Source organism: Paralichthys olivaceus, chromosome 3 (assembly GCF_024713975.1).
Source record: "Paralichthys olivaceus isolate ysfri-2021 chromosome 3, ASM2471397v2, whole genome shotgun sequence".
NCBI lineage: Eukaryota > Metazoa > Chordata > Actinopteri > Pleuronectiformes > Paralichthyidae > Paralichthys > Paralichthys olivaceus.
This window is the reverse complement of record NC_091095.1, coordinates 8,872,699-8,892,707: the sequence shown is the minus strand read 5'-3', so window position 1 is coordinate 8,892,707 and position 20,009 is coordinate 8,872,699. Positions and strand designations below refer to the sequence as shown.

Here is a 20,009-nt window from a genome sequence, read left to right as displayed (position 1 = left end):
CGCACATTAATTTGACCACAGATCAATGAGGCTGAAGGTATTGTTGATGTATTGGCTGGATTTACAACACTGCACGGATGAATAGGACTGACTGGAAGACCTCACATCCTACGGCAGTGCTAACAACTGTGACTGATCAGTGATGGGGAGAAACATTTAATATAAAAAAGTATTATTCGATATTAAATAATATCTAAACAGGAAGGTCCTTGTTAAGTTAATTACCATTGACAATTAGAAATAAATGATCACATAGTTTTTAGATGACTATTTATTTGCAATGATCTTTTTAATGTGCACTTTGTTTGATGTATATTGTCCTTAATGTCCAGAAATTCTAAACCACATCACCTATGTCAAATGTATAAATGGAGAGAGTGAAAAATTAACATATTGTTAATGACACTGTTCAATGACAGTGCACTCAGTCTTACATGAGTACAGTTGCTCTGTAGGTTATGCTGAACTACAGGTCATTTTGTTAAAGCTATGATCAAGTTTATGGTTAAACCGGAAAATATGAAGCCTTATATACATATTTTGTCATAAGAGTTTGATCACAACAACTTATATCAATAGTGTTTATACCAAATACCGAGTATCAGTATCCATATTGGTCGAGCTCTATTTTAAATACAGTTTATTTACAACTGCAATCTCTTTATGTGTATTATGTATATAATTTGACATTATAATATTACAATGAAATATAACAATAACATACAAACATAACCTATGGTAATATGAGTCAAAGTAAAAAAGGGAACATATGTTTAGTAATTCAAATACTTAAATTGGTGTTAAAATAATATATAACTTGGAATGACCCAGCTATAAAACATTCACAGTTAAAAACCCTCTTCAGTAAATGGTGCAATATGTAGGATATTTACAGGCTGAAAAGGTGCAATTGCTGATGAAACATTTCCCTCTAAGTAAGTTCAGAAAAAATGGATGAAACTATACTAAAATATCACATAACATATATCATCAATTTAATAAGATTTTTACACTCACATCGTTAATATGGTAAGTAAATTATGTTACAGAAACATACTACTAAAGGCATTCTCTTTTATATTCATAAAGACTTAAGGGCCACATTTAATGACTTCCTTTTTGTTTTCATCCATGCTTCTTTCCACTCGTTAATTTTTCTGTAGAGATATCACCTATCAGGTAACCCAACAGAGCAAGTTCTTCTTCTCCTTTACATTCTCTCTTCGTCTCTTTGGTCAGCCACTATGGACATTTATTTCAAAGAAACTGTCGCACATTGTTACTTCAAGCAAGGCGAAGTTTGGTGCGACACTGACTTTGACATATCAGAACGAGTAATAGAAAAATACCCAGTGTTTTCCAAGCTGGAGTGGTTTTGAGGACCTTTCTGTCTGTTACTCTGTCCCAGTCTGGGCGGGGCGCCACTGGCCCCGGGCCCCAGACTATCAGTCAGGCTGATGTATAGGTCCACAGGGTACAAATGAAACCTGTCACAACAAGGGTAATGATGTCAGAGTCACTATAGCTCACCGCTGGAGGAGCAGAGGGAGGGGCACGAGAGGATGGGAGTATGTGGGAAAGACAAGAGGGTTGAAGAGGGGGTTGAAAAGTAAGGGAGGAAGCAGGAGAGGAAATGATGAGGCGCATTAGGACAGAAAAGGAAAGAAGGGGGGATTAAGAGGGTTGAAGGGAGAGGGGTGAGAAAAGGAGAAATTAGAAGAGTGGGAGAAGGGGAAAAGTGGAAAGGAGGATGAGGAAAAAGTAAGCAGGAACTGAAAATCTGAAGAAAAACAAGTGATCAAACAAGTAACAAATGGGAGGTGAGGAAGGATAGATAAATTGCAGGCAGTAGAGTCCCAACAAAGATGGAAGGAGGAAGAGGGGAGAGGTGGAAAAGAAGAGTGGCAGTCTGACGGTGAGAGTATAGCTGGAGGGGCGGGATACAGCTAAACAATTTCATCCTTGCTCTTGAGATGAGAATTTAGACAATTGTGACTTTTTTCTTCATTGTATTTCACTCACCATAACAAGAAATTCGCATACAATGCATTCCCAGTGTCTTGATAGTTCTTCAAGAAACATAACGGAGAAAGTATGTGGTGTAAAATAAATGTATATAAAAGATAATCATCCATTTACATTGATGGAAAAAGAGAGTCACAAAAGACTTACAACCAGCCGATGCTGAGTAGAAAGTCTTTCAGTCCATCTTCCCATAAACTGTAGCAGGAGTACTTCTATCCTATAGCAGCTGAGAGATAACATCCGAGACTGTCATGTAAATAAACAACCCCATGGGTCATCTTTGCAAGCAGCTCACTTACAACAAAGATGGACGACGCATCTCCAGTTCCTCTCATTGTACAAAATTGAATCTAAAATACCTCAGATATGGGTGCTGCCATCTTACACGTTGATGTCATTTCACAGTCTGCGCAGTAGTGATCGTGGTGTGGAGCCGTGGTATCTAGGTCTTGCCGATACACCTGCTCGATCAATTCCAATCTAGGCTGTCAAGCATGACATTCCATCCATTTTTAGCATCAATTAACTGATTAAAACTGGGAAGACTTGTTGGAAAAATTTGCATTTGAACATGATAAATATCAACAATGACAGAAACCGTCAAATTTATTTGACATGTACTGCAGCCAGACACCAGGGGGCAATCAAGATGATTTGACTTCACTTTGGTATGCCTTTGCTATGCCTGCAGCTAGCACGCTTCTAAGGGTCAAATATTATTAACATGACGACTGAGGTATGATATACCTGCCACCATTATGCTTCTATAGGTCATACCCAAGGCTTGGGACAAATGTGGAGACAAATGGTCCAGATTAAAGGGCATATAACGTCCAGGAGGGAGTTGAACCAGTGCTTTTTGAGTCAAATATTAACTTACTCCCAGTCAGGGGAGTAACGAGGGAAAATAAGGTAAGTGAACATGCTTTCTAACTCGTGTCCATAGAGAAGTACAGAAGCTGACATGGACAGCATTTTAAAATGACCTGTGTCCTCTCTTTGTCTCACTTTCTCTCTCTCTCTCTCTCTCTCTCTCTCTCTCAATATCACTGTAATGCATCTGTCTCACTGATACATCAGTGTTGCCTCATCCTGTCTCCGACTCTCTTTCACTCTCTCTCTCTGTCCTCGTCCTCCATTATCATTGACATCATCCTTTCCGTCGTGCCTTCCCCGCCGTCCCACACCACCCGCAACTCTCTCTCACACTCACACACACACACACACACACACACACACACACACACACACACACACACACACACACACACACACACGGGGCTGCATCCTCCCTGCCTCTCTGGCAATCTCGCTCCATCTCAAGACATGGCCACTAATGGAATGAAAGTCTTGTGGAAGAAGCAACAGTCATTTAAAGATTAATGTCAAGCCTGGTATTCTGAAGGGCAGTCAGCCCTGGCTGTGTGCATGTTTGAGTGTGCGTCCCCACTAAAGGACGTGCACATGTCATCTCTACAAAGATTCCCTCTTCATTATCAGCCATTAGGCAAAGACTCAGAGACGGAGGAAGCAGGAGAGGGTTAGCTGGCTGGCCCATACCAGCACATATCATGACTTGTCACTTTCCTCTCAGTGTCCACTACTCGATAACCATTAAAACCCAGGACCTTCATCAATTAACATACCTCACTCATGCATAAGTATTAATAAGCTGTCTGATTACACCAGTGATGAGATGTCCTGTTGAGGCTTAAAAGTGTTTTTTTTGTATTTTATTCTTAAAATGCTGTGGAATTTCTCAAGCTGCTCAAAGTGTTTTCTGGTAGGGAATCTCAGCCACGAGCAGGAAGTGAATCAGCAGTGGATGAGCACTCCAAACCACAGTGAGGTAGACAAATCGACCATCTGTCTGCACCACAGCAACCACCAAGAGGGGAATTCACATTGTCTGAGTTCAGTTACACTCACGACTTCATCATGGATCACTGGATCAAAATGTCTGAACAGCAATTCAGTTAAAACTATTTTAACCAAAGCAGCTGGAGACTTAAACATGAAAAATGTACACATATGACATCAAGTGAGAAAATGTGGCAACATGATGAGGAACCTTCTTGTTTCCAGTGAAAGAGAAATTTGCTTTCGTGATCCAACCATCCACCCTTTATCTACCCTGATGATCCTGTTTATGTTAAGGGAGGGTTCTAAATGTTAGGAAATCATTGATCAAGTAAACTGCTCCATCAATTTAACTTTTGAATATGAGATCATTGCATGTTATTGTACTTTTGTATTTTCACTCTATTGCTGAACTGTTGCATTTCATTGTACGGTTGTATTTTTACTTTACTGTCAAGCACCTTGTATTGCAACTTTACAAAAAAGGCACTACCTAAATAAATTAGATTTGATGATTTAAGATTCCCCAAACACACAATGTTGAAATAACAATAAGCAGAACTGCACAGCGCAGTATCACACAAGGGTCCAATCGCTTAGACTTCAACTTGATTCCTAAATGTAGCAGTCAAATGAAAGTTAATTTGTGTTATTGCTATTGTACTACAATGTCTTTAGATAAATCAATAGCAGAGGAGCTTATTTATCGTCCTCTCAAGCTACTGATCATTCCAGTTCTTCCTGGAGGATGGACTTGCATATAAATGTTCTAATATTGAACAGCAAAGTAATCCGAGGGGCAGGCAACACGATCGCGTGCGCACGCATGCACACACGCGCACACAGACACACACACAAAATGCATTTGCACACAACAGACACACAGAGTTCTATGTGTCAGTGGCTAAGGGACAAAGAAGCACACATGCGCGACTGTCGTCCTTCAAACACACATGTTCTCGCTTCTCTTCTTTAATTGAACGACTGCCCCTCGATAAAAAATATCTCTGCATGTCCCTGCTGCAAAAAAAACCCCTCTTTGAACATCTGTGGTGTGTGTTCCTGTGAAGCCAGTGAAAGCAGCAGCCCAAGCTCAGCTAAATATTTAATGGAGCCGTCTGATGGTCATAATCGCTTTTAAGAACAATAGATGAAAACAAAGGTCTGAGAAAAAAAAAAAGGCACAAGAGGTTTGAGAAACATGTCAGACTGACAGGACCGGGTGGTTAGAAGTAGGAGAGGAAAAAGAAGCGAATAATGATCAATTTTAAAAAAAGGCACTCAGAGCTATTAAAAAATACATGTCAGGTGACTATCAATGTTAAGTGGGACTGGCGTTTGACCCAGGAACACTATAGAGGGCTCCATCACACACTGTGCACTTAAGAGCTATTTTGGTAGTGACATACAGGAATCTATTGTCTAAACAGCAGTGGAATAGTGCAAAGTTCATCCAGGGAGCATTTGAAACTGGTACTGGTTCTATTCATGTTGCACTTCTTCCAGATCATTTATTAGGGGCAGTGCATATGTCATATATTCTATGTACACCACAAGCAGCATATATAGTGTGCTGATGTGATACTGAAAGTCACATTATACATGGCTCTAACATTTCCTGTGCAAAAATGAAACTCACCGACATTTGGTTTGTGTCTCTCCACATACTCAAAAACGATATTTGAAAAAGGAGAAACACCAATGTCATTGAAAGCAGTTTTTCTCTAAAGCCCATTTGCCATCTGTCTGTCTCCTGTCACTCCTGCCTCCTATCGCAGGAGGAAGTGTGCCTGCAGTCATGGATGAGATTCACCTGCTCATGACCACACCGAAATGGATGAAAAGACACTGTACTGAGGTGGGGGGAGGTATGTTTCAGATGGCTATCATAACAGATCCCTGTGAAAAGGTATTACTTTCATTTTCAGGGCTGAAGGGCCTCAACATAGGAAGGACGTGGATAAATGTCAGTCAAACAAAACTCGTCATGCACAGCAGAGCAGAGAATGAAGCTTCCCACTGCCAAGTACACCACTGTGACGTCAGGTTGACTTCTGTGGTTTGTCAGTGAAGAGAAAACTATATAGCAATATTCAGCATAATCATTTGTAAGTTATTTATTAATCATTAAACCTTGTTAAATAAACATTTTGTTCTGCTATGATTTTATCATTTCTAAGCTATAACATATCATTGTGCATGATCAATAAAAATTAGCTATCCGAGAAACAATGTGCAAATTATTTAAACATAATTAATCGCTGTATAAAAACGGTCTGACAGTCTTTTACATATTAGTACTGCCGTTTATGGCTGCAAATATAGAATTTTTATTTTACGGAATATAATGCAGAAAAACACTTTGGTTTGTGTTATATATTTCTTCACATTTGTATGTTCTTCTTTTTTAGTAATTTATAATAAAAATGTATGAGAACATTTTGAAATATCAAGCCTCAGTTAATACATTATCATAAAGGTTTGATAACATCCAAGGAATCATTGCCAATTCTTTGTGAATACATATATCGGCTGATATATTGGTGTTGAAGTACTTTTATCTCCTCATATCAGTATCGCCATCAGCACATAAAAATCCATATGTTAGGGATACAATGTTTTACAATTATGCACAATTATCATTACCTATACCTAATTCTATCAGTAGTAAATAATGCTAATTTGAGTGTGGGAAAACATAAATGCTTTTAACGTGTTGACGTGAAATTTACTGTCAACATGTTACTTTTATGTTCTACTCATAATTAAAAAATATTCATCACAACTGAAACAGTAATGCAAAAAAAAGCATAATTTGTGAAAAGGTTTATCAGCCTCTGACGAACATTGTTTTGTTTCCATATCCGGATCTATATTTAGTTGAGATCTTCATTTTATAATTCACGAAGCTAACATAAAACAAATTTTGAGGTCAGAGTCGAGGAGAGAGCAACGCAGGGGAGACGTGTGGGAAGACGGGGGAAACAACAAGGATATGTAAATAACTAGACAGGGAGGAAAGGGGAAGGCAACAGAGACAATCAGTAGGGAAGGGGATGGTGTTGAGCTGAAGGAGGAGAGAGGCAGAGAGAGAGAGAAAACAAAGGAAATAGAAAGAACAAGGCAAAGAGGAAAGCAGAGAACAAGAGGGAAAGACTCACAGAAAAGGAATGATGGACAAGGAGCAGGAGGGAAAAAAATTAACTCAATTGACATGAACCAGGAGCAGCCAGCCAGATAACTAGAGAGCTTTTTTTCTGGGTGTCAATTGAAACAGCACTTTAAAAAGACAGGAGGAGGAGGAGGAGAAGGCAGAGGACGTGGTTGAGCTGAGGATGTGCAGAGCAGAGGTCGACATTTCAGCTCACCCTGTCTTTCTGCCGAGTGTTTTAGAACTCTCGCTCAGACCACTGGTGCTGCACTTAGCTGCTTTTCCTTTCAAAGGCTGAAGACGGCAACCAGTGACCCGGCCTCCTCCGCTTACTCACTGACCGTAAACATAAGAGGGGGAAAAAAGGATGACATGGGAAGAAAGCATGCCTTCCAGCTCTGGGAAGACAACGTGATGAACGGCACAAGTTTGAAGAATCGCCAGTCCTATTTGGGGTTTGTCAAAGGTCTGACTGATTTATTTGGCAGGAAGTGATGGAAGGGGAGGGTTCTCCATTCCCATGTTTCCATTCCAGACAAGCAGGGGAGAGCTGGGGGAGATTGTAGGGAGACTGTGTGAATTCTTTGCTTTTCTGACTCAAGTGCACGAAGTTGTGAAACAGAAACGAATGGATGGGGAAACATAAATGACATAGTGGAGGTAAAAGAGGTCGAGGGAGATTGAGGACATAAAAACAAGAAGGACACAGGCAAAAAATGGGGGAGAGAGCAGGGAGAAAGTGAGAGGGAGGCAGATGGAGAATAAGAAGCAGATAGGTTCACCTCTCATTAGCTCGCCTGCCACACACTGTGCCACAAAACAATGCACCACCCAAGGACATGAATTAAACAGAGAGCCAGCTACCTCGGAGGAAAGAAGCCCTGCCAGCACTTAGCCAGGCCTCATAAACAACCTGCTCACATTTGTCACTTCCTCTTCACCCAACAATGCGACAGCAGAAATAAATTACCTTTAAGTAGCCGTCGTTCCTCCTATCCTTCAAGATTCTGTTCTTGCCTCAGGAGGTGCATGGGTTTGAGCTAACATCCCAAACCGACAGGCAGTGAAAAGGTAAATATCAGCAACCCAACATGCAGATTGAGGCCTTGGGTTAGTGGTAGCAAGAGTAGAAATCCTAGTCTCTGCTTTTATTCTTTATCATTGTTTTTGTCAAGGCTTTTGGTCCACATTCAAAGAGGACACCAGTGGGATTAACATGAATCTCTACATCTACAACACACCATGTGACCATAAAATGTTCAAGACATGTCAGGGCAAATAATTTTATAAGCCAACGCACTGCCACATGATTTTACACAAAAGTTGCAATAAAAGCTGAGCAGTTTTCCAAAGAGCATGTTGGATGAGGTTATTCTGGAGTCAATGCAGATATTCAGAACAACCAAATATATACAGAACTTGAATTAGGCTGAATAAATGTATTTCTTTTACAGAAAATGTAAACAAAAATGCACATGTTTTATATCAGCACATATTGGCAAACATTAATGCAGTGGTACAAAATTTGCATCAGCAGATTTTTATCAACCAATCAATTTATCAGTCAGGCTCTGGTTTTCAACCACAAATCGCTGTGCTGGTGGTCTGATGTTGAAATGCTGCCACAGTACTGTATATATAAAGCAGCAGCCACTTTATCAGTTAATGCTTATATGAGTGACGCAGAAGCTTTCTTGATGTTAAACAGAGAGAACAAACTACTAGAATGTACCTGTAACTGATAAAATGTTCTCACCCTTCCAGGAACTGTGGGTTTCACCCAGTGTGATGTTTGACAACTAAAGAGAACAAACTGGATTTTCCAAACACCATCTCTCGGGATGAGAGTCAGAGTTCAGTCAGGGTTTTATGGGACTGAAGAGGGTATGCTAGTTTCCCAGAACTACATCTGTGAAAGGCATCAAATGAAAGGTAAAAATCTGACTTGTGTCAGGGCTTATGACAGGAGATATAACTGAGTAATACACAAGTATGCTTACCTCCCACCACTGACTGCCTCTAAACCAGAGCTCCAAAGTCTGACCTGAAGCTGTTCCAAAAGCTCTCCATCACACCCCCCTCATCTTAATTATCCATCATTCCTCCACAGCTGGGATGTCCTCTCCCTCTCACCCAGTATCTCTGGAGCCTCCCTCAAAAAAGAGAGAAAGAAAATTCCTAACATGCCATTCTGCCATGGTTCGAACAGCCAGATCCACACACCTATCATCAATCATCCCCTACGCTGCTGGACAGAAATCACAAACCACAGAGCACCTGGATGCATCAGCCCCAGGGGCCACCCACACATAGATTTGTGCACGGAGCCATTCACTAAACACTGTCACCTTACTTAATGGTCTTTGCCGTCTCGTTAGTGTGAAACAATAATCCCCCTTGACACAAAAATTACAAAACGAGGAAGATTCCACCCCCCCGTTGCAATCGTTGTAAAGACCACTTCAGCGGCAGGAGTTCGGCTGGGGCCCCTGCCATCACAGTCAGCTATTGAGCTAGCCTCTGGAGAAAACACGGGTTTCTTAATCAAGCAAAGGCAAAACAATTACTAGAATCCAATAATCAATGTCTGTGGACAAACAATAAATCCTCCATGGTTGCTTCAGAGGTGGTGGGAAATGAGGTCCGACTAATTAAACAGAAATCTACTGGTATGCTATCGTTAGCTAATAGTTTCACCATTACACCATTTAGCCCATCTGATTTGGCTGTTTGACACAGACTTTGTAATAGTCATTGCAAAGTCCTTTTTTTTCTTACTGCAATTCTTGCCGAACTACTGCAAGATTAACAGTTCCATTCTTTTGTGGACTCTTTACTCCACTTCTCTTGTTCACTACAACTACCAGAGAAATTGTTCTCAATGAATATTTCTGTTAGGTAAGATAAATACAGAGAGACTTTAACAATACAGCCCATCCATACATTTATACCACTTCTCCAATATATATATTTCAGCAATGATTAAATTAAACTCAAGGAATTAGAAAGGTACTTGAGCAAAGGCTATTCCTATGAGGTAGAAAAGCACATATCCAAATTGGCGAAAAAGGCCCATTTCAGCAAGTGTCAGAGAGGTCACAAGGGTTAGAGCTCTTGTGAATCCAAGATACACCCTCTCAAAATTTGCCAGACAAAATCACTGGACCGCACAGATGAAATTTTCAATTCTAGTTGTATTCCACCGCATCAGACATCCGGATTTTGGCAAGAGGCGTTGGGTAGAAAGCTTAATAGGGTGCAGGGAATTACAGTGATAGGAGGAGAGCTTGATGGCGAATGCCGGGGGAATCAGGTAAAACAAATCTGTCTGGATTTATGAGAGCCGTGTGTGAGCTGCAAATAGAAGAATACAGACAAGGCAAACACTGGGGAGTTTATGATATGTATCTCTAAGCAAACAGTTTCAGTATACTGACAAAATACGATGATATATTCACACTGACATATACTTTGTGTTCAATATTGCTCTGTTTATGAACTCCACAGAATGTGAGGGTGAATTAAAATTGGATGATGTGACCATGTAAGAAGAGTTCTGTTGACTTTGTCCTGGAAAACTAAACACTGACCGCATTTCTTTATTTTGTATTAAAGCATTTAAGGTGAGTGCAGCAGAAATAATGACAGACTGTACAGGCAGTCAAGCTGACATGCCTCCACTTAGCACAATAACAACCATACATCTGCCATGATCAATACTTGCTCATGCTTGCTTTAAAAAGGTCCCATCCTCAACACTCTTCCTGCCCATCTATTCCTGCCTCATTTCCAGTCATCTCTTCCTCCCTACCTCATCTATAATTCTAGCTCCTTTCCTCTCATGCTCCCTAACCTCTCGTAGCTCATCGTTTTTCCCCAACTCCCTCACCTACTTTCTTCATCTATTCCTATCTCCTTTCTTTAGATCTCTCACAGTATCTGTCTTCCCTCCTTTATTTGTCATGCCCTCAATCTTTCTGTCTCAGTTTTCCCACTCCTCTTTCATCCACTCATTCTTTTCCCACCCCCAGCATTCCCTCATCCTCAATTCAGCATTATTTCATCCCTCCATACTTCTTCATATTAACTTTCCTTCCTCTTCCTCCTTTATTCGTTCCCTATCATCCATTTCTTCTGTCCTTCACTCTGACATCTCTACATCACTCACTCATTGTCTTTTTCAGTCTTTATAAACTTTCCTTGTCTAATCTGCTCTGTTCCAGAACTTTTCCTCCATTGCTTGTTTGTCATCCCTCCTTACCCCACCAGTCATACTTGCATCTCTACACTCTGGTCCTCCCACCTCCCACCATCTCTCTCCTTGCCTCCCAGTTTCTTTATATCTTCTTCCCATCCTCCTGCCCAACATCTCTTTCTTCCTCTGCCACTCCTTCCCTTCTTCTGTCGCCTCCATCACATCTCTCTTCAACCAATCCTCCTCCCATCGAACATAATCGAACTCTCTTCTTAACTCTAAGTCTCCTTCTCTGTTCCTTCTCCGTTTCCTCTTCCATCTGCCATTTGTCCCATTCCACCCTCCGTGTCTCACTTGCTCTCCTGCAGTTTGCAGTTCACAGGTTTCCCAGAGCACATTGTTGCATCCTAACGGAAGCTTGCACAGCATTCTGCCATAAATAATTGAAGGGGCCCCACATGGCCAGGCATGCTCAGTCTAAATGGATTATTCTGGGAGAGATCAATGCTGGCCTGTGAGGGTTTTATTAGGGCCTGCAGATGAAACACACAAGGCCACCACCAATGCTCTCCACTCTCTGTATTAATTCTGTCCTGCTTTACCGTGACATTCTCACCACCTCTTCCTCCTTCTCCTCAGCTGCACCTTCAACCATCCACCCACTCCCAGTGATGACCCTCGCCACACCACAGGAGGACCACAGCTGCTGCCTTACTGTACAGTTCTGAATTAAACATAAATGAGTTTCCAAGACAGTGTATGAATCATTCATTCTTTATGATGTCTTTGACTATGATGCAGGCCAGTAGTAAACAGACAGGTCAGACTAAGTGTTTTGTTAACCCTGCAGTTGTCTAGATGCATCATCTTCAGACACCCTAGTCCATCTTCAGCCCCCCACTCAACCAGCTTGGTGGGAAACATCCGGCAACACCCACTGGAGTTGTCATGGGCAAGAAAATGGGGGAGGTGAAATGCTACCGCGACCTTCAAGAATACGACCCTTGGGGGCCGGGTGTTGGCTGCTGTGGCAAATAACGCTCAGCAAGCGTCTCTCCCAGAGGAGATTTGCATCTGTCTCATCCAGTGAAAGGTTTTTTTGTCTGCTTTCCAGAAAACATCCTGCCATTCTGCAACCAGTGACAGCCTGTTAGTTATTAAAATCTACACTGGTAAATTAAGAGAATATAAACCACTTATCTTAAAGTGCCACTTGCTCTTGTATCCCAGAAAATCTCTTGGATACACTACCTGTATTCCCATCATCTATCCCCAGTCTACCTCTCGAGCAGAAACTTATAAAATAGAATTTAACATTTAGTCACTTGGCAGTGAATTTTCTTGAATAGGCGGATTCATTCTGTGCAAGTACAGCAGTAAGCAAAGGAGAGGGAGACCAAAACTGTCACAGAGATGACAATCAATGCAATCAATCCTTCATACTGTCAGTCACCTGATAAAAAAGTCCTGTCATGGTAAAGAGAACTAAATAAAACTGTGAGGTGGGGTCTCGATGGAGAGAATGAGCGGAGTCCAAGATTCCATGCCGGACCCAACCCCAACTCGTTAACATGTGACGAGTCACCAGTGATCAATCACACGTGCTACATACACAATCACTCACGTTAAATGAGTTATGGCCTCCTTGTGTTCCAGTTTTGTTGGTTAAGTTGCGTTCTTGTAGAAGTACCTGTGACTTGTAGAAGCACCTGTGTGCCTGTGCCAATCAATGTGTTTCATCAACAACCGCTTCCCTTGCTTTGTGGCTATCATAAGCTAATCATTTTGGTAATTTTTTAAGATCAGCAAATTTGACTTATGGCTGCTGCACACAAGAGGATAATCAGGATGATTTCCGACCCAATTTGCCCCTTCCAACAATCGCGGGGGCGTTTCTGACTGGAAGTCACTCGATTTGCAAATATCAAACATGTTTGGGTTAGGGGTTAGGGACTAAAAACAAAACAAAAAAGCTTTAACTCACCTCGAGATCGTTTCCTACATGCGGCAATGTGTGGTCTGACGTTCTGGCCAAAGCGTCCAGTGTGTGTTCTGAGGATTATAAGATTGAAAATCTGTGAAATTGTATTTTATTGTTTTAATCCTCTAGTGTGCAGCAGCCATTAGAAAATACTCATCACTGTATTTGTGTGGCTGTGATAATTGATATTATTGATGTGCTAGCTAGCTCACAGTCAGCAGTAACTGTGATCTGGGCTGGAGTGAAGGGGTCAAACTTGGCGTTGGACAATTGCGGGTGACCAGGCTTTAGATAATGTAATTTATAATTTAGATGTAAATAACACCTACAATATCATTTAAATGTATTTCTCCAAGAAACAAAACACACTACAGTAATCATCTGTTACCCACCAGCTTTTAATGTGTGCCCATACCAGTGAATTTATCCTCTTTAACCGTTGCACAGTGAGGGCAGGACTCTGAAAGTGGGGAAGGACGTGGTCACGTAGAAAGTTCAATTAGCATCATTAGCGCCGAATTGCCGCGTTTTACGTCAACATTCTTACACCTTGCGCAAGTCATATATCATCACACAGACTTGACGCACACAATATAAGACTTACACTCCCCGCTGCTGCTTCCCCCTCCGCCCTCCATCGCGAACAGACGTCCATAAATCTACTTGGAACTCCCAGGGGAAAAAGACGCTCCGTGCAACTCCAGACCTCGACTGATGCTTCGAGAATCGTCATATTTTATGTTCGCTTCCGTGTCAAAATAATCTAGTGATAGTTGGCACTAAGTGCGTCAGTGGATTGCAAACAGGAACTGCTGCTAAATGATTCGGCATGCCTTTTTATGGCGATGGCTTGCTAAAATTTAAACAAATAAGGGCTAAAGAAAGGTCACGCCACGTTCCAACGGAGAAGCTTCCTCCTGACAGGCCCCAAAGCATCATGGGACCCACCGGTCTACACACTACAGCATCATTATCACCCCATCAAAATAAAACAGGAAATAACAACAAGCGATACAAAACCCATAAATACTTTAATATAGTACTACTTTTGTCCACGTTCTGTTATCAATATTTTAATATTGACAACAGAGGGATAAACTTTGCAAACACATTTTGTAAAAATTACAAAATACTGATACTAATACTACTAATAAAAATCATATTGATAACTATTATTAATAATATTATTGTTTGTATTATTCTCTATAGAACTTTCCAAAAAAAGAGGTTAAAAAAGTGCTTCACAGACATAAGAACAAAAAAATACTGAGTGCAGTTATACATTCAAACAAGTTACCACTGGAGACAATGGATAGAACATCAAAATGAAAGCCATTTTATAAAATAAGAATTCTGAAAGAGGACACAGCTTGTCTGATTGATAAAGAAAGGTGTCTCAAGTCTTGCCCTATGTAAAAGCTGTTTAGTAGAAGTGTGTGAGTAGGGGTGTAATGAATGGAGAAGGTCTGTTAGATCGGGCTGGTCGAGGCCACATAAAGTGAATTTATATTTGTCCATTGTCAAACTGATGTTTTAATATTGTTTTTCAATGTGAAATGTATCATATAGAAACAGCTTTACTGGATGAGACATTTTCCAGCTCAGTTTTCCCCTTCAGGCTGTGTTTTTGACTTTACCTGAACAAAATATTTGTTGGAATATTCTGCAGGTTCTGTAAATACACATATTACCACTGCAATTATCCTTGAGGGGAAAAAAGGCTTTAAATGTTTCAAATACTGCTTTAACCTGAGCTAAGACTCAGCCGACGATAATGATGTGTGAATGAACCATGACAAGGTTACACTTATCCCTTCACTATATGTGTGATTACTCTGAAAACAATATAATGACCTGACAGAGATGATGTGTAAGTATGAGAAGCACCTCCTCCTGCCACTTCTGCCCATTCACATTCCTCTGATTGAGTTTGTGACACACATGATTATACATTGATTTGTGGGTTGGTGTTATGAAATGAAGATGAGCATATACGACAATCCTTCACAAGCAAGTGGCCTCCCTCTCTCTCTCCTAAGAATGGGGGCAGACATCATGCATTTCTCCAGGATCGCCCATCTCCCTGACATCTTGGCATGTAGCAGGAAAATGTGTACACATCAAAGCCATTAAAGTGTCAAGCTCCACAGTGGGCTCAAACCGGGTCAGTTCATGGAAAGCTAGTGAATACTGAATTTTTTGCCCTCATTCTGGCAGTCAAGTTTTCCTCTAAAGAGCTTATATCTGAGCCATAGGAAATGACAAACCAGCCTTCAAAAGACGCAAGGACAATTTCTGTCTTTGCTGTTCCCAGCACTCATTTGCATATGGATTTGCAGACCATATGCTTCCTGACAAGATTTACTGTACAATATGGCACCATTGGACAGAAGGCTGAGAACAAAAAAAAATGCTCTGTCACATTACACCAGCACTCCTCTGCTTTTCTTTAATGATTAACTCACTCTATATAACAGCTGCAGTGCCAAACTATTGGAGTTTTGGTTCCACATGTCAATCTCTCGCCGGTTTTATTCACCCTGACCGCTCACATGTGCTGAAAACAAATGACTTTGTGTATTCAAGTGGCTCAATGGGTGGAGGTGAGGACAGGATGAGATGGGATACTCTGAAATTGACATTCAGCTACTTTGAATTTCAAATTCTGCCGCAGGCGGGAGGGGGAAATAAAAAAACACGAGAGGGGGAAAAAATAGTCTGCTGTTTATCTGCAGGTGACAACTAACAAGCGCTCTCCTGGTAATTAGAGTGCTGCAGGACACGTCGAAGAAGCTCTCCATAAAGTATGATTAAATATTTTCCTCTCTTCTCTTCTCTCACTTTATGTGTTTGGATTCCCTTAAACAGCTCTGCCAGCCATCCACATCTATTTCCATTTTGACTGCATTAATGACATGGTCACACACTAAGGCTTGGTGGCTTGTAATGAGACTGCAGAGCGTGACTTACAGCTCCTCTTGTAGATGTACTAAAAGTATATATATTCATGTGTGTGTGTTTGTGTGTAAGATGGTGCACGTCTGTCACTATTTGCAATGCATGGCGACCATTTGTAATGGTGGAGGCCTGTCTCACGTGTCTGAGACGCTCTTTGTTGCCCAGCTGGTGACAGGTAAACATGATTGAAGTGCAGTTCTGCAGCAGAACACACCGGGTGCTTAAACATGCCATCCAATCAACCGCCTCATACATACAGAGAGGTTGGCTGATGGATGTCGAGTTAGACTAACCTGACTCGTCCGCATTTGTAAAGTGCCACCTCTAAAAAGGTGACCAATGACCCTGCTTACTCAAATTAAAAAAGCGTTTGAATCTTACATTTCTATATTGATGAAAGGTTAAAAAAGCAACCAAGGAATCAAAAATCTCTGAGAGTTCCTCTGAAAAACCTTTCTATCGAAACAGTAACATGAGTCCTTTCATAAAATTCTAATACAACATTGTACTTTGAGAAATCCTTTATTCTGACTTCAGTGAAGCAGTTTAAGAGTGTGTGGCCTCTCTTCACGTCCGCAGTGGGTATTTGATTGCTCCATGAACAAACGCGGAGGGGACGCTTCATAAAACCTGTCCAGCCCATTAAGTCTGAAGGAAGGGCTTCTAATGGCTGTCCTTCCACAGGCCTGTCTGTTGAGACAGCAGCGAGTGAGTGACTCCTTTCTGTCGTACAGTGATCATTGGGTGGCACCACGTCTTAACATCAGGGAGACGACTGAAGTGCACACACAGACGAATCTGTGCGGAGGTGGTGATTAGAATTAACTGAAATAGTAACATCTTATAAGACGAGTGGCCCCCGCAGCTGCTGTAGAAGGATGTAAGATCACAAAGACGACCAGAGAAAGAAATCAAACATCTTTGTGTCTCTGTAAATTTGTGTGTTCAACCACAGCAGCTCATGCATTACGTCATCCGTTTCATGGCTGTGGTCCGCTTATTTTATGTCTCGCTTGCAGGAGGCCAAACTTTATGTTGTTGAAAAAATGTGGGGGGAAAGGCTGATAAATCATTTCAGTGGTTGTGACTATAAATCTGATATTATAATAGTGTGTGATTAGATTTTTTAGAAAGGACTGTGGCTTGTTTGGGAGTTTGTGCAAGAAAGAGGTGCATCCAGCTTATACAAATCATTGTTGGAGGTCACCTGCCTTGCTCAGATGCTCCTCGGCACTCTGCCTGTGTAAGTGTGTATTGGAGAGGAGGGGAGAGGAGAGAGGTGGGGTCACTCCAAATGTCTCATGTGACGGAGCATCACAGGGAATTGTAACACACAGAAACATCATGAATTTGATTACATTACATCGCGCTGCAAGCCTGTAAGCCATTCCAAGGCACCATAAAATAGCTATAACCAAGTTACCACGGGTACAGAGAAAAATGAATAAAGCCATTTTCTTTTAACAACCCGGGCGCTGGCGAGATACTGTTCTCTCCTCCGGCTTTTATGAGCCTTGCAGACACGCGATGCGCTCAGTGCGATCGAAGCAGGAGACGGAGCAAGATGGAAAATGCACAACTTTGGTAAAATAATTTGATAGACTCGATTGTTCTTGTGGTGATTGTTTCAACACGAATCTTCAAATAAAAATGTGCTGTCATGTCCTAATCAGATGTCGTAAATCTCTGATGCTTAAAGATGAAGGATCTGGATGATGGAGAAAGCAAAAAAGGAGAAGTGAGGGAATTGATAGGCTGCACACCTCGGGCTCTAAAAAACTTTATCATTATAATACATTATTTAATAAACGACAAATAAAGATAGCAAATGGAGAGGTATCTTAAAATGATATCTAATTAGAAAGTTCGGAATTGAGGCATTCATGGACATGTTTTTTATTTCTCACTCGGCATAAAACGACTCCGAAGGCATCGCAAATATCCGCGGAGACAGGATCTCTATATCCACGGGAGGGAATGTATTTCCAGCCGGGACTGTCCAGCATTCAACAAGAGCAGCGGCACAAACACACAAGTCAGTGTCATCGCTGAGCTTCATACTCCCGCACCTCACCCAAGCTCCAGAGGCGCACCTTGAAATCAGCCCAACTCTCTTGCTAATATACGCGCCATCGCGCCAATGTGATGCGCAAAAGGACGATCCGGGCGGTCCTCGTGGGTCGTGTCGACCAACACTACCGCAGATCGATGTCAGCGAGAGACGGGGAGACGTGAGCATATCAGTGGATTCTAATGCAGAGCATCTCATGGTCGACTTGGTTAGTGAAACACCCCCCTGTGGAGATGCACTTCATGCGAGATGGAGCTTACCCCCCCCCCCCCCCCCCCCCCCACACACACACACACACACACGCACACACTTCTCTCTCTCCCCTCTCTCTCTTTCTTGTCTGTCAAACACACACACACACGCACACACCTCCGCCCGAGAACCAAAAAAAACGATGATTCACAAATACGCGTTATCCACAGCGTATACAAGTGCAAGACGCATCCTCGAGATTCATCTTCGTGTCTCCTCTCTGCCTCAGAACCATTCAGGTTTCTGTTCTATTTCTATTTGATCTACGAGTAACTCTTGCAGAGGGGGAAGCCGTGTGTGTCTGTTATACGACCGTGGTTCGGAATGATGGATATCCTTCGTGCACATGCAGCACATATGCTCTGGCACCACCAGCAGCAGCAGCAGCAGCACCAGCAGCAGCAGCTTTGCGGTGGCAGAGTCAGGTCTCCCGCTGAGTCCAGGACAGTACCGAGCATCTCTCTCCATCGCAAAGCTCCGTGCGTGGCAGCTTGGAGCAAGACTCTTTGCAGTATTCTGACACGATGCTACTCTTTTGGGTACTTCCCTGCGTCTCTGTGCAGCATAACGCACGGCTCGTGCGCTCCGAATCCAAATGCCCACATGCCAAATGTTTAGAGAATCACAAAAAACTGTGATTGAAATTCAACCCATAAACGAAAAAGGAAACGAGAACCCCGAGAGTAGCTGGAGAGAGTCAGAGAGAAGACAGAGAGAAGTATTCCTACCTTTTGTCAGCCTCGGAGTTCCTTTTTCTCTTTCTTCTCAGCTTATAAACCCTCACATCTTCATGATTGAAACAAGCAATACATCCCCGGGTTTGTGCTCAAAACGCGTGCGTCCCTGCGGCAGGTCCAGTGAGGAGCAGTTCGCGGGCTCCTCTGTCGGGTTAAATGTTTGTTTTTTGTTTTTTTGGTTTTAAATCCAATCCACCCCAGGAGCGCAGGTTGCTCAGGACGCGTCTGGGCTCACGACAGGAGGAGTCGCTCCCTCAGCAGCAGCAACAGCAGCCACCGTGCGCACTTGGAGAAACTAGAGCTCTGTCCGCGCAGGGAAGCTGAGGGAATGATGTCATGCGCACGGCCCTCCCTCTCCAGCCACTCCTCAACTCACGGTTCTCTCCATCGTTCCCCCCACCCCCCTCCCTTTATGGCACGTTTTTTAATATTTGCACTGAAAAAGAAAAACATCACCATAAATATAGATTTAATGTAGCAATGAATATAAAGACAGGGAGATGTGGGAGACATACTTCAACTCAATGGAATTCAACAATTGTATTACATGAATGGTGTAATTCACATCCTGAGAATCTGGCATTTGTTTGTTGAGCACTAGTTTTTAAAATTAAGGTTTCAAGTGGGACTCAAGACAACTTTCCTATAAGAATTTTTTTTTTTTTACAGTGATGTCTGTAGCATCAGTGGCCTGGTTTTACCCGGGATAAGAGGTCAGGTAAAGTAGCATGACACAGGCCAATGTACATGCTGCTGAGTCAAAGCAGCCTCCCCTCCCT

General features: G+C 42.0%; 1 protein-coding gene across 18 annotated transcripts in view; it reads right to left on the bottom strand.

Moving 5' to 3' along the window:
- Window positions 1-19,544, bottom strand: part of ptprsa (protein tyrosine phosphatase receptor type Sa) — a 220,110-nt gene extending 200,566 nt beyond the window's left edge. For 16 of the 18 annotated variants that reach the window (XM_069521842.1, XM_069521828.1, XM_069521836.1 and 13 more), the window contains exon 1: window positions 19,222-19,544. The gene's annotated coding sequence lies outside the window, so the exon portion shown is untranslated. Of the gene's footprint in view, window positions 1-13,215; window positions 13,284-13,816; window positions 14,139-19,221 lie in introns of those variants that run through there. The other 2 variants (XM_069521829.1, XM_069521830.1) reach the window with 2 other exon arrangements.
- Between the last annotated feature and the right edge of the window lie 465 nt (window positions 19,545-20,009).